This window comes from Gekko japonicus, unplaced genomic scaffold (assembly GCF_001447785.1).
Source record: "Gekko japonicus isolate JY-2015 unplaced genomic scaffold, Gekko_japonicus_V1.1 scaffold477, whole genome shotgun sequence".
NCBI classification, from domain to species: domain Eukaryota; kingdom Metazoa; phylum Chordata; class Lepidosauria; order Squamata; family Gekkonidae; genus Gekko; species Gekko japonicus.
In genome coordinates, this window is record NW_015174289.1 from 870,894 (window position 1) to 886,934 (window position 16,041).

At 42.0% G+C, this 16,041-nt stretch overlaps 1 protein-coding gene across 1 annotated transcript in view; it reads right to left on the reverse strand.

Moving 5' to 3' along the window:
• DOCK3 (dedicator of cytokinesis 3) overlaps window positions 1-16,041 on the reverse strand; it is a gene marked incomplete at its 5' end in the record, with an annotated part of 323,062 nt that overhangs the window by 204,129 nt on the left and 102,892 nt on the right. The window lies entirely within an intron of this gene.

Genomic DNA, 16,041 nt, shown 5'->3' on the forward strand with positions numbered 1-16,041 from the left:
CCTCCTGATTCCCCCATCCAGGTTCTATAAACCTTTGGAGGACTGACATGGCTGATCTCCCCTCAGTGTTCCCCCATTTTACTAACTCTCAACTTTCTGTACTCTTGAAGCATATGTAGTCTTCATCAGGTCAATCTCCCCCCTCCCTTTCGGTTAATTTACAAAGTCATATTTTCTGCATACCTGGGAATTCTCCCAAGACTGTGGCCTGATTTTGTTGCTTTCATTATTAGCATGGGCCTATCTACTATACTGTTGATACAGTAACAAGCTGGAGGCCCACAAACAATCATAGGAGGCAACAATTAGCAAATACCCCTCCCCCAAGATGTCCTTCTTTAAATTTTCAGGGATTTCAGGATGCTAATTCCTCCCTTTCCCCTTTAATTATTAATTGCTACCAATGATCTGTGAAGGCATGTACAGAGACTTGATTTTTCTTTATACATGCACGTGTATTCATGCACAGGTCCCCGGTTTCAATTGTAAAGTGAACACTCGTTGGCACAGCTACGATGTATATGTACCCACTGTAATATGCAAATAGAGCTAATAAGTGGGAGTGTGCATTCGGCTTCCTAGAACTGGAAAAAAATACTGAATAAATGCCTTGTCGGTATTTATTCAGTATTCCTAAACTGAATGCAAATTCAGAAAACTTTTTGGCAACCAAATACAGTTTTGTGAATTTATTAATCTATTCGACCTTTTCGGCTTTCAGTTAGCTGAATGCCGACTTCCCTCCCTCTGTGGCTTCCCTAATCAATTTCACTCCCCACCAGTCAGCTGTTAGGTGTAAGCTATTTAAACCTAACAGCCGACAGGCTGGTGGGAGTGAAACTGACCAGGGAAAGCCTCCTCTCTCTGATTTCCCTACTCCAGCTTCCCCAGGGCTGCTGGAGAAGCGCAGGCAGAGATTGCAGCCATGTTTAAATGCTCTTCTTTCCCTCCCAGAGTTTGGGGAGGGAAAGAAATGCATTTAAACGTGCTTGCCATGTCTCTGCCTGCCCTTCTCCAGCCACTCCACAGCCATGGGACAACTGGAGAAGGAGGGTCAGCTGGGGAAGCCGAAGGAAGCCAATGGAAACATGCCTCCTTCCCTCCCTGAGCCTCTCCGCCATTGTGGAGAGACTCAGGGAGGAAAGGGAAAGTCAGCGCAGGCATGTTTAAATGCCTTTCTTTCCCTCCCTGAGTTTGGGGAGAGAAAGAAAGGCATTTAAACATGCCTGCACTGACTCTGCCTGCCCTTCTCCAGCCACCCCATGGCTTCCGGGCAGCTGGAGAAGGGCAGGCAGGGAGCCCAGGCATGTTTAAAATGCCTTTCTTTCCCTCCCCAGTAGTGGAGAAGCTCAGATAGGGAAGGCAGGAGGAGGAGGCATGCTTGCATGTCCTCCAGCTACCTCAGGGGCAGCTAGAGAAGGGAAGGCAGCGGGAGGAGGCTTTCCTTCATCACTTTCACTCCCATGGCCTGTCTGCTGTTAGATTTAAATGGCTTAAACCTAATAGCTGACTGGTGGGGAATGAAATTGAGAACCTAAAAAGGTTAGTCAAGGATAGAAGAGGGCCAACTCTAAAAATCATACCAAAATATACATATATTTATTACACACAAATTAAAATGACAAAGAAGGGCCCATTCATACCTCACCAACAAATATATACATAAAAACATACAAGGGCTAATGAAGTAGACCTAACGCGTTTCGGCCTTTACAGGCCTTCCTCAGAGGTCTAATACATATAGAACATATAGGCTGATATATAAAAATATAGGCAATCATACATATCCAAAATATGCAATAAAGACCAGAGATCAATTGTTCCAAAGTATAGCCACTGGGCAAGGAAGAGAAATACAAAAATACAAATGAAGCCTCCAGTGTAATCACATGTCCAGTAGCCCTTCTCTCTGGTCTACTATATATTCTTCTAAGATTGTACAGCCAACTGTTCCCAATGAAGGTTCCTTAAGTTAAAAGCAGTGGGTTTTATATGTTTACTGATTGTGACTATGTACTTGTCATATTTTATGTCAATTTTATGTACCTATTTTACCCCTTTGGCATTCTCTGTTGGTCAAGACTTCGGTCATATAGACCCATAATAAATTGAATTGAATTGAATAATACATACGGGGGGGGGGTAAATATTTTGGATAAGAAATACTAAAAAATAGGGGTGGGCATACTCTGCAGACTCTCAGAATCAAACTACTATGGTCAATTTCCAGGACTCACGTTTTGATCAGAGAAAATGTTTTGGTTTTGCCCATCTCAAAAATATCATCAATCAACATTCCAACTTTCATCAGTTTCTCATCCATGTTGATTTGTGGGCCCAGTATTCCGATTTAAAGCAGCTAACAAACCATCTTCAGCACAGAGCTGTTTTAATCTGTTTGAAGGCAAATAGCCATGCTCTTGCTTCCAAGGATATCTGTCTAAATTCTGCCCGTAATATGATGTTTGACATGCAGCAGGGAATATTCAATACTTTCCTTAAGAATTGGGCTAGTGGTTGGTCGATATTATCAGAAATAGCTTTCACCCAAATAGCTAAACTGTAAAGAATGAGGGGAGGCACTTTCAAATTGAAGGCTTGCACCGCCCCAAGAATATACTCCCTCCCTTATTGTGGAAGAGCCTATTTATGGTGCTTGCACAAGGTTTTCCTTCATTAAGCGCTGTTCTAAATTGGGGAGGTCCAAGACAGATCTGCCAAGAACAGAATCCCCAAACAGAAGAAGGCCTTATAGAATCATAGAATCACAGAGTTGGAAAGGGCCATACAGGCCATCGAGTCCAACTCCCTGCTCAATGCAGGATCAGCCTACAGTATATCCCTGACAAGTGTTTGTTCAGACACTGCTTAAAGACTCCCATTTAGGGGGAGCTCACCACCTCCCCAGGCAGCTGATTCCACTGTTGAACAACTCTTACTGTACAAAAGTTTTTCCTAATATCCAGCTGGTACCTTCCCGCCCTTAATTTAAACTCACTATTGTGAGTCTTATCCTCTGCTGCCAACCAGAACAGCTCCCTGCCCATCTCTGACAGCCCTTCAAATACTTAAAGAGAGCAATCATGTCCCCCCTCAACTTCTTCTTCTCCAGACTAAACATTCCCAAGTCCCTCAGCCTTTCCCAATCATTCCCAAGTCCCAATCATCCTCATCGCTCTCCTCTGCATGCACTCCATTCTGTCCACATCCTTTTTGAAGTGAGGCCTCCAGAAATGCACATGATACTTCAGGTGTGACCTGACCAATGCAGTGTACAGCGGGACTATGACAGCGGGACTTGTGATTTGGATGTTATGCCTCTGTTGATACACCCCAAGATTTCATTAGCTTTTTTTGGTCACTGCATCACATATTTAATTTTCAGTCCACCCTTACCCCCAAGATCTTGTTCACACACACTGCTACTCGGAAGTGTATCCCCCATCCAGTATGCATGTTCCTCATTTTTGTTACCCAGATGTAGAATGCAGCACTTATCCTTGTTAAGTTGCATCTTGTTCACATCCACCCACTTTTCCAGCATGTTCAGATCTCACTGAATTCTATCTCTATCTTGTGGTGTGTTCGCTGCTCCTCCCAATTTAGTGTCATCTTCAAATTTAATGAGTAGTCCCTCCACACCCTTATCCAGATTATTTATAAAAATACTGAAAAGTACTGGACCCAGAACCGACCCCTGTGGCACCCCACTGGACACCTCCCTCAATTCAGATGAAATGCCACTGACAACTACTCTCTGAGTGTGGTTCTCCAACCAGTTCCCTATCCACCTAACCATCCTAGAGTCCAGTCCACAGTCTATTTCATCAGAACATCATGGGGAACCCTGTCAAAAGCTTTACTGAAATCCAGGTAAACAACATCAACAGTATTCCCTCAATCCAGTAAGCTTGTCATTTGATCAAAGAAGGACATGAGGTTGGTCTGGCAGGACCTGTTGGGGACTAATCCGTACAGACTTCCCCAGATCAACTACCTCTCTGTACATGTCAACCAACAGGCTGGATGCCTTACCTTGCATACTACCATCTCTAAATGAGCCTGTTCGCTTCTTCAGGTAAAAAAGCGAGGCAAAATAGGCATTGAGCCTTTCTGTCTTCTCTCTGTCCTCTGTCAGAGTTTCTCCATTATCTCCCAACAGTGGGCCCATCACCTCTTTTATCTTGCGTTTGCTCCTCACATATCTGAAGAAGAGTTTCTTGCTGTAGCAAGCCTCCCTGGCCAGCTTAAGCTCTCTGTGAGCTTTGGCCTCTCTGATGGCTGATCTACAGTGCCTAGCAATCCTCAGATACTCTTCTTTAGAGGTATGTCCTTGCCTCCATTTCTTGAGCATTTCCTTTTTCTCCCTTAGCACATCACACAGTTCTCTGTTCATCCACATTGGCTTCTTGGATCCCCTACCATGTTTGCTTCTTGTTGGAACAGTGACAGCTTGAGCTTGCTAGAGCTCTTGTTTTAGGAGAGCCCACCCTTCACTTGCTCTTTCCTTTCCAGCAGTCTTGCCCTTGGAATGATTCTCATCATACCTCAGAGTTTATTAAAGTCTGCCTTACTGAAATCTAACTTATATGTGTGGTTACAAACATCGTTGGTACCCCACAGCAAAAAGAATTCTGGCAGGACGTGATCACTTCCCCCTAAGGTCCCCACCACCTTCATCCCATCTACCATCTTTTGCCTTTTGGTCAATATTAAGTCGAGTATGACCAAGCCCCTCATAGCTTCCTCCACCATTTGATGAAGGAAGTTGTTGTCCAGACAGGTCAGGAAGTTGTGTGACTGTGGACGCTTTGCAGAATTTGTCTCCCAGCACACATCAGGAAAGTTGAAGTCACCCATAACTACCAGGTCATGTTGTTTGGATACACTGTCAAGCTGTTCAAGGAGAGCAGCATCCACCTCTTTGTCCTGGTCAGGAGGTCTGTAGCAGACGCCAACCACAATACTGTTTGTCCTTCCTTCCCTTATCCTCACCCAGATACTTTCAACTGGGCTGTCGCTCTCTCCCTGCAGCATTTCCTGACAAACTCTCTCTTCACATATGGCGCCACTCTGCCTCCTCTTCAATCCTTTTGGTTTTTCTTGAACAAGTCATATCCATCCACTACTGCATTCTTGTCATGTGAATCATCCCACCAAGTCTCTGTGATTCCTACTAAATAATATCCCTCTGTCTGCATTAGAAGCTCAAGCTCTTTCTTCTTATTACCCAAGCTGTGAGCATTGGTACATAGACACCTCCATTAGACCCAGGTGGGCCTCTGTTGTTTGCTCCCCTTCATTTAAATCCCTATGTTGGTCATCTCCTTCCACTTGTGGTGTCAGTTTAAAGCCCTCTTGACGAATCTCTCCAGATTTCTGCCATAAACATTCTTCCCTGACCTCGACAGGTGAAGACCATCGTGTGCTAGTAGGTTGTCATCCAGAAAAACCTAGCCTGTGATCCCAGAATCCAAATCGCTCCTGCTGGCACCACCAAAGCAGTCAGTGGTTCACCTCCATTATCGTCTATTCCCATTGTATTCCTCTTCCTATCACAGGAAGGATCGAAGAGGACACCACCTGTGCTTCCATTCCCTTCAGCTTCCTCCTAAGAGCTTCATAGTCAGCCTTAATGTTTTTGATGTTGTTCACAGCCGTGTCGTTAATTCCCACATGGACCATCACAAATAGGTAATGGTATGTAGGTTTGATGAGTTTAGGGATCCTCTCTGTAATATTTTTAACTTTCGCCCCTGGCAAGCAACACATCTCTCAGGCCAGGGGGTCAGGCCTGGACACATGATGTTCCATACCCCTCAGCAGTGAGTCACCTATGACCAACACCTTTCTTTTCCTTCCAGTGCCATTTCTTTGTATCTCCCTGTCCTTCCCCCTCTGTCTCCTTTGCGTTTGTGATACTTCCACTGGCAGTGTTTCCATTTCTGCCTCCACCGCAAGGGCCTGGAATACATTCCTCAGTTCTAATGGCACAGAGTGCCATCTCACTCGACGCCTTAGGGGTCCTGCTGCAGCATTCTGAGGAGTCTTGTTAGGGCAGTCAACCACACTGTTGTTGCTTTGACTGGTCTCTCCTTCCCTATGCAGGACATCAAGTCTTCTGTTAATGAACTCAACCCCTTCCTTGATCTCATGGAGAGTAATAATCCTTTCCTCTAGGCTTCGAACGTTCTCCTCTAAGAGTCCTATCAACTTACACTTCTGACAAGTGTAGTCCATCTTGTCCTCAGGGAGGAAGACAAACATGACACACTCCCCACAGGTGACTGGAAACGGTCTGTGAGCATTCATCATCTCTTCCCCAAGTGGATTATTTCACCTAGAAATACCTTGGTGTGCTGCTGTACCCTGAAACTTAGAGAATTGACCAAATGGCTACCTGAGCCAAAAGGGGAAACAAGCACAACAATGTATAATTTACTTAACTACTTATGGGGTCCCCAAGCCTGATCCCCAGGCTAAGAGCCACAGGGCCCCACAGGGCTTGTGCCTCTGGCAAGAAGGAGCCTTATATCATTAAAGGCTCACCCAGCAGAGGGCAAGGTCAGCAGTCAGCCCCAGGCAAAACTGCTAAAAGCTGCAATCAGTTACACCCAGGTAAAAGAGACAAACAGAAACCACACTTCCTCAAACAAGCACCACTCTCCAGCAGGCTATACACACCCACACACCCTCAAACACTGTCCTCCCACACAGTACCCTCTCAGCAGTTAAGGAAAGGCAAATAATAACACACTCCACACCCCAGCAGCAGCTCCCTCACCTGCCCCTTCTCAGAGCCCAGCTGGCCTTGACTTGCTCAATATTGGAACCGTTGATAGACCATTGAGATGGGTTCCATTTTCTGGTCTTGGTGAAAACTAAGATCTTACATTTTGGGTAGTTAATCACCAGGCTTTCTCGACAGCAGTAACTGGAGAAAGATTGCAAGGCCATTTTTAGTCCGACCCTGGTTTGAGACAAGATCACGGCATCATCCGTATAAAGCAAAATAGGTACACCAATCTCAGCTAATTTTGACGGATGACAATAATAATCAAAATTGATGCTATGTTGTTTAAATATAAATTAAACAAGAAAGGTGCCAACAAGCATCCCTGACAAATTTTGCAAGTTAGATGGATTTGTTAGATTCCCATCATACCCAAATCGTACTTGGGCAGCCAAACCTGAGTATAAACATTCAATAAGTCCCAGAAGCCTTTTATCCATGGTAGTTTGATTAAATTTGTTCCACAATCTAGGGCGATTTATGGAGTCAAAGGCCCCATTGAGGTCAATAATTGCCACATATAATCCCTCCCCTTAAAAGATGAATATTTCTCAGCCAAGTGATAGAGAACTAGGCAATGGTCATATGTTTAGAAACCCTACCTAGATCCTATCTGTTCATGCCTTGGTATGGTTTCTGATTCAATCCAATCTAGGAGCTTCGTTGGTAAGTAAGAAGAATATAGTTTTCCTAGAGAAGAGACATGGCTGATTGGTCGATAACAGGATGGGTCACTTTTGTACCCCTTTTAAAAATATCGGGATAATAATAGAATAATAATAGAATCAGGTATTTGTCCACTGATGTTAATTTGTGTGAAAACTGAGGCCAGGACTGTGGCCCACCATAATGGATCAGCCTTGAATAGCTCATTAGGGATTAGATCAGAACCTGGCGCTTTTCCTAATTTTAATCCTTTGATAAGGCAAATTATCTCCTTAATTGATACCTCGGGCCAGGATGCTGTTAAATCCAGAGGAATAATGACAGATATACTAGGCCCATTAGCATTGGAGAATAGATTTCCTATGTGAAAGGGGCAATACAGCCTGTGATTTTAGAAGCTGGGTTTATAGTAGTATTGATGACAGACCAGAAGGCCTTATTGTCATTATTATTGATAGCTGAAATGAGATATCCCCATTCCTTGTTAAGGGCCATCCGTTTCCTCGTCAGTTCTCTGTACATTTCCTTCAGTTCCATCAACTCTTGGAGGGCTGATATTGTACAGTTACTTTTAAATTCATAATGCTTCTGCTGAATACACCTTTTAATTCTTTTGCAGGCACCATTAAACCAGCTATTCCTCTTAACTTCAGGGAATGTCCTATCAAGGTTATTTTTCATGTAAAGTGGTCTAAATAGTTTTAATACCTCATCTAGATTATGCAAACAATTAGGCACTGAATCAAACTGCACACCCTTGTTAACAAGGGTGTTACAAGGTATGGAACCCATTATAGTTTGAGCCTTATTACTGGAGTTAGAGCTCCAACTTAATCAACAGACTTTACTTTTTATGAGAGAGGGAAACTTTGAGCTGGAATAAGATAATGTTCTAAGAATAAGTCTATAGAGATGAATACTGGGAGATCATCACTTCCCAAGAAGTCACCAACCTGTAGGAAAATGGGAGTGGTATTCAAGTGGGGCCAAGATATAATCTATTACACTTTGTCCCTTGGGACTCACATCAGTGAAGTCACCGGCTCCATCAATCTCTGAGTAGTCATTCAGAGGGATAAAGTTTTTCTGAATCACAAATTTAGCCAGCTCCAAGCCACCTCTATTTATTACATTGTCCTTAGATTTTTTATTAAGCTAATGGCTAAGAAATTCATCATTATCAGAGCCTAATAATTTAGAAAAAAGCATATAATTGTCATGGCCAATCCTTGCATTAAAGTCACCCACTAGTACTAAAGGGGTCTCCGGAAAATGGGCTTGCAAGTCATCAACAATTTTACCCAGGCGATCCAATCTCTGAACCAATATACTAGGAGTGGATGGAGGAATGTAAGCAGAGGAAAGGATGACTGTCACATCATCCAACTTTAATAGTAAAGCAATAATCAAATTGTATGCCACCGAAAGATCACAAGGTCCAATAGTCAATCTAGCTAAGATTAAATAGGCCAAGCCCGCCCCCCCGGGGCCTATGTTAGCTCTCTGAAAGAGAGTAGAGTAGCCAGGAAAGACAGGTTTTTCCATTAGCCAAGTCTCCTGAAGGAGTAGAATAAGTAGAATATTAAAGGAGGCCATAAATGGTTTAGTGCCTTAACAACAAATTCTTGAGGTCCAGCCAGCAATATTCAAACTCAAAATATGGAGTCCACAAGTTCCAGTTAGTCAAAACTTTTGCTATTGAATTATCTAATGCTGGCAACTTGGTGGTATTCCCCAGGTTAATTATAATTTTTGACTCAAGAGGGATAGAAATTTTCCCTTTTGTCGGGCTCAGAACATGTGGCTCCTTACTAGTTAAAGAATGGATAGTTTCATCTAGGGAGCTGGCTAAGGATTGATCCATATTCTTATCAGGGGACCTGTATGGGTCATTTGATGACACCTTTTTTGGATTGGTTACCTGGTTTTGATCCTGGTTAATATGAACTAGAGTATGTTGGAGTTTCTGGAATCAGGCAATGATACTGCCTTGTTCCTCAAAGGGTAAGGAATGAAATGACTGAAGAAGATTTGCATCCATTAGGTCCAACTACTTGTCTTTTGAGGGAGATGGCAAAGGGGGAAAGATTTTGGCTTTATCTGGTTGGCTAAATTTATCACAGGTCAGCCTGTCTAATAAATCTGATTCATGAATATGATGAGAATTGTTGGTGAGAAGTCAATCAACGATCTATCCTTAGTAGAAGGTTGAATTCTCTTTGAGTGTATAGTTTTCCTGTCCTTAAAGGGGCTAAACATAAGTGGCTTTTTGCTCAGATTGAACAAGGAATTTGAAAGTTTGATTCTGTGCCTTTTAAAATAAGTGGCCCTATTGAACATCATTGCTGGGATCCTAGGTGAGTAGAAATGTAAAACATATCTCTCCCCCTAGATTGGCTCTTGTAAATTTTGTAAATCAGTAAATTTTAGATGAATAGAGGAAACTGGTATATCCAACAAGTAGGACAAATGATTTTTAGTGTTCCACTTTCCCCACCAGTTTAGTCACTACAATCTGAAGGTTATTCACCTAGAGCTCATTCTTGCTTTTGGAATGAAAAGGGGAATAAGACCTTTTCTTAAAATCATTGTTTTACAGAGGCCTTACACTGGATGTTATGCTTTTTTTGGCCATATCTGAATGAAGGGGCTTCCTGTGTCTTGGTATTGAATGTTCCTGGGTCAGTGATTTTATCTTGAGAAGATAGTCTATAATGAACTTAAGCCTCTTATGGGCCCCGGTCACACGGAGCATTAGGCACACTAGAGAGACAGAAGATAGGCAGATTTTCTGGGTACGATCTCACTGCCACATCTGGGAAGCGTAGAGCTCCCGTGGCGCACCCGAGGCTTCCCACCAAAGATGCGGGGCAAAAAACTAGTACCTCGGAGGTACTAGTTTCTGGAAACCGCAGGGCAAGGGCGGGCGTCTGATCGCGTTTCCGGTGGTAGTTCCGGTGCCCGCCCATGTCCCCTCGCAAAAAGGTTTCCCCCCCAAGTCTCCATGGATGCGCACAAGCACCCAACGGAGCATGCGCACATTTCAGTTTTAAAAACAAAACACAACCCCATTTGCAGCGCCGCTCCGCTTCTTTGCCGTGTCGTGTGATCGGCACCTCCCCCCTAACCACGGGAGCTCGACGGGACCTCAACCCGAAGCCTGATCGCGCAGTCGCGCGTTAGTTTGCTCCAAGGCAAACAGCCATGCCCCCCCCGCATTTTCCTGCCCATGTGGCCGAGGCCAGTGATATGTTTCAGTGTGTCCGCTACAAGTGTAGTTTGCAGCACTAGCAGACTGAGATCTTGGGGCCTCTTTCTAACGTTCTCATCAGAAATTGCCATATCATCTTTCCCCACTGAGATAAATGAATCATTTTGGTTCAGAGAGTGATATCAGCCTCCACCTGGCTCTGTAGCATTAAAGGATCAAACCTATTTTTTAAAGAAACTCAAGAAACACTAGTCAAGAAGTCATCTACTCTGCTTTGTTTTGGTTTCATGTTAAAATCCTCATCAAGAGGGTGGGCCTGCTTTTTACCCATTTCAATAACCAATAATCAATAATATAAATCTATGCCCTATAATCAGTATATAGCCAGTTAGCTATAGATTAAATTGGGGCAACTAGGGATTTAAAATGATTTAAAGGATTTAAAATAATTTAAAAGAAAAATGACTTAAAATGATTTAAAAGACTAAAGCAAGAAAAACAAACAAAAGTTAACACCAATTAAAATAAGTTAAACAAAATGCTGCTTCATGGCAGAGCACAGCTTGTAAGCACCTAACCACGTTCAGCCCACTGGTGAAACCTATCCTATATCCTCCAGCCACAGCACTGTTCTCAGCACAGCTGGAACCAGACCAATTTAACCCAAATTAAAATAATAATAAAATAAAATATGAAATGGAACAAGTTGCCAGTGGGAAAGCTTCAGCTATAAAAGTGGAGGACAGTAAACAATCTCGTGGAGGACAGTAAACAATCTCTGTCTGTATGCCAGCTGTTCCCCCCCTCACACCCAAAGCTATTTAGGCTACACTGGGCATCTTATCAACAGGGATAGGGAAAGCATCCTGAAAGTAAAAGAAAAGAGTCTTGAGCCTGCCAAAACAGCTGTCTTGAAGCAAAACAAAACAGAGCAAAGCAGGATCCAAACCAGCAAGTTCGAAAGAACAGGTAGCATATAGGAAACAAACAAACAAAAAACCTTAGCTCTTCACAGAGCACAACAAAACACCACCACCCAGCCAGCCTGAAACTGGAAGCCCAAATATGATACTGTAAGTGGTACACCTGCAGTACCCAGAATGCTATTTTAAATCTCTGTTAATTTTTTTCTTCTGAAAAAGAATAACTACTAGCAGTATTTGAAAAGGAGCAGAAAGGATAACTATGAAACTGGAATGTCTTGTACATATTTATTTTGGAGCTAGAAGAACAAATTAAATTTCACCCTGGAGGGTATCTCTAGTTGGCTATTAAAAGGAATGGAACTCAGAAAGAGACAATTTTGTCAAAATAATTTCCTTTTGCAGTTTACAGGGGCCCAATGGGCCCATCTACCTTAAAATGTTTTTTAAATTATTGACTACTTGGTGCAAGGAGTCTATCAGAACTAGGTTTTGTAGCACTGATTTACAAATGAAAAGCTAGTGGTCTGCACTACAGCAGTTATGTATTGTAGTGTGACCCTTTACACTGGGCTGTCCCTCCAAGTACAAAGTGAAATATATCCTAGGGAATCAACATGTCCTTCTAGTTTTAGGAATCTGGGTATATGGCTTAAAGTATTAAAAGTGAAAGACACTGCATAAATAAAATTCAGTTATTTTATATCAGACCAATTCTGTATCATTAATGCTGCTCAATGTAAGAAAAGCAGGGCTATTTTTGGGCAGGAACGCACAGGAACGGAGTTCCGGCTGGCTGCCAAGTTGGCCATGCCCAGCAGGAACTTATTAGCATAATAGGCCACACCCAACAGCAGAAACTCATTCGGATTGGCTACAATTAGGGGTGTGTGGTCTAACATGCAAAAAGCCCTGGGTTTTGACAACAAACAAGGTAAAGAGAAAAAGAAGCAAAAGGTGGGTGTGGCTGGATGACCACACTTCTGGTAACACGGGGGTATGGCCTAATATGCGAATGAGCTGTGCTGTCAGGGGTGTGGCCTATTATGCTAATGAGTTCCTGCTGTTGAGTATGGCCTATTATGCTAATGAGTTCCTGCTGGGCTTTTTCTACAAAAAAAGCCCTGAAGAAAAGCATTGTTCTATGAAGACCCAGCTGCTGGTGCTGTAGACTTTATTCAGGATAACTGACTGGACAGGTTTGCACAAAGAGAAATTAAGTATGGCGTTTATCCTCTGTAGTCTCTGTAGTTGCTTTATTCCTAATGCTTACACTTAATATTGATAAAACTGGAAGAGGTGTCAGTAACTTCCCCACAGTATTACTTATAAAAGTAAATTCCCGTATTTTACAAAGTACCATAAGTAAAAGTTCAGTTCTCTGCCCTGAGGAGCTTGTAATTAAATGTTGCCAGAGCATGGGACAAGAGATGAAAGGAAAGGGAAGAAAAATAGAGGCAATGTTAACAAAGAAAGAGTATCAGAGTGGTGCTATGTTAGCCTTTTGCAGCAAAAAGGGAGGGGAGCAGGAGCCTTATAGCACTTTCAAGACTAACAAGTTTTTACTCCAGCTCTGGCATAAGCTTTTGTGGACCACAGGCCACTTCATCTAATGCATGTAATAGGTCCTCTCTAGGAAGACATATAAAAAGAAAGAAAGAAAATAAACGTATTCAGCAGGGTCTGATTGCCAAAAAATGCAGGAAGTACAGGGGTAATGTATGATTATATAAAATTCAAATGCAATCAAGAAAAGTAAAGAAGAGACCAGGCATAACAGCAGTAGTTGTTGATACAATAATTTCTTTAGTTTTGCCAGGCATTAACATCTGCAATGCTATGAAATTCCAACTCTTTGTTAAATTCCTGGGAGATGGTATCAAACTATATCAGGTTCACACTGGACTCTCCTTTTAAGTTTTGGGGTGGAAGAATACTGATTCTTATGTCAGCAATAGTGTGTCCAAGCAGACTGAAATATTCTCCCACGGGTTTATGAATACCACCATTCTTAAAGTCAGGTTTCTGTCTACTATGCAAAAGAATAAACAAATGATCTTTTAGTCCTTGAGTGAGAGGGGATTCAAATGGAATTCTTCAGCTAACAGATTCAGGGCTGGCAGTTAAGAACTGACAGTTGACTGGGAAGGAAGCTGAAGCAGACTGGAAGTGGATCAACAAAGATCCTGAGTTAAGGAAGAGGGAACTAGCTCCTAAAAGATGACAGTGATCCCTAACCAGTAAATAAGGAAACTGGAATTTGTGTGAATGTTCCTGCCTTCATCAACTTTAGTGTTTGTTAGACCAAGAAGTTTATGCTAATTTATGTAAGACAAACTGCCAAGAAATCTCTCAAGTTTTAAACACCTGTCTGAAAAATAGAAACAGTTACTTGTTTGTGACAAATTACTTGGTGTTTATTTACCTCATTCCTGTTGCCTGTTCACCTCATAAGTCCTAAACTTGATTCATACCTGACCATTTCCTCTCAAAGTTAAATAAAACACTTTGTTATTTTTGACCTCCCATCAGCTTTTCATATGCCATTATCAAAGCAGGATATAAGAAGAATTTTAGTCTCTCCCCTCAGTTCCCTAACTCGCTTTAAGTTTCCATTTCTTCCCATCCATTCTTCATTGGAACAACCAAAGCTGTGAAACAGATAAGTATAGCCCATCATCACCCCCACCTGCTAATGCAACTGTGCTTATTTTAATACTGTAATTCTAAGGAACTTGATTGAATGTGTGAGTGCATCAGTATTGTTTGTATGAGATTTATATTCTTAAGTAAAAGACATTTATTTTAACAACAACAGCCTCGTTATCGTTCTCTGGTAACCCTTGTGGGAACAGGACCTTGGTATAAATTGGCAAGAACCCATTTAAATTGCCAATTGCTGTAAATAAAGCAATTCAGCTAACAATGCCTTATAAGCATGGGAGCCACACAAAAAATATTCTCCTGGCAACATTAGGGTCAGAAGATTTCCTCTTCCTCTTTTTTCCATCTCTTAATACTAATTCTGAATTATGGTGTTGGTCTCCTTTGGCTTCAGGGTCCATGTCACCCACCTGGAGAAGAAGCTCACAAGTTTTTGTTATATGAATAGCCTTCCATACTACATTCAGAATCTCTAAATCCTTTATTTTGTAATATAGCCATGGGCAATAGAGCTATGAATCAACTGCAATGGGTTATTGTATACCCAGTTCCTCTTGTACAACTGCATCAACTGTAATTCCTTTCTCTAAAGTGAAGTAAAATCCCTTTCCATCTCGTGAAGAGAATATTTGGGATTCATTTATCCAGCCAGGAGAAGTGAAATTCAGATAAGTGGTATTAAAAAAAACAAACCCAAGCCTATATATTTGTATATTATACAATCTATATTTTGTAGCAAAGGAATTAAAAGATTTCTAGGCTCAGAAACTTGTAAACCTCTAGATGGTAGGTCATTATGGCGAGCCAACATAAAAGCACACCTATAGTGAAGAACAGTCAAATGTAAGTAGTAATCAGGAAGCTCTCCAGGTGGAAGAATATCAGCAAATAGAGCAGAAAAAACATGTTGCGTTCTACAGATTGTACTGCTATAATTGTACTTAAATAGGCATTTCTTAATAGTTCTTATGGCTTCCTATCTGGTAACTGCATAAAGGGAGTCCAAGGAAAAACTGAGGAGCTGTAGTCGTTGCTTGACAAGTTTATCCCTGTGGGAAACATAAGAGTCCTCTCTGACTAAGCCGAGGTAGCCCTCCTGGATGTTGGCATGTATAATTTTAACTTTAAGGCCTTCAGAAGCCCGAGCTTCAAGGGATGGCTATCCCAATTCAGCTTGGAGACTCTACTCCCACTACACAATTCAAAATTCTACAGATGAAATGTAGGAATTTAAGAAGAATTGAATCTAAGGACTACCCTTTTTTGTCAATCTAGATACATACCCCATATAAACTTTGCACAGCCACCTTGGCATTAAACACTTTGATGGTGGCTGGGATATACTGAGCCCCAGATGAATAAAAGAAACAACAGGTAATATTTGATGCTGCTATAGCCAATCTTTCAACATGACCAGCTTCCACTGAACAAGTTAATCTCTGGTCAAACCAAACCCCTAAGTATTTAAAGTAGGGGACCTCCTCAATGTTATTACCATTGTGGTAATAACTTGTGGCGTACATGAGATTTCCCACAAAAAACAACGATCTTGGATTTTTTATAGTTAACTATCGGGTGTTCTTCCAAACAGTAAGAGACAGACGCTTCGATCAGAGAATACAATCCGGATGTTGTTCTTGATAGGAAAACTGCATTAGCAGCAAAAAGTAGGATAGAAACTTTAATGTTAGCAATGGTTGAAGAATAAGAGTCCTGGGCAGGGACAGCAGAAAGCACATTGTTGATATATAAACTGAGCAATAGAGGGGCCAGCACTCATCCTT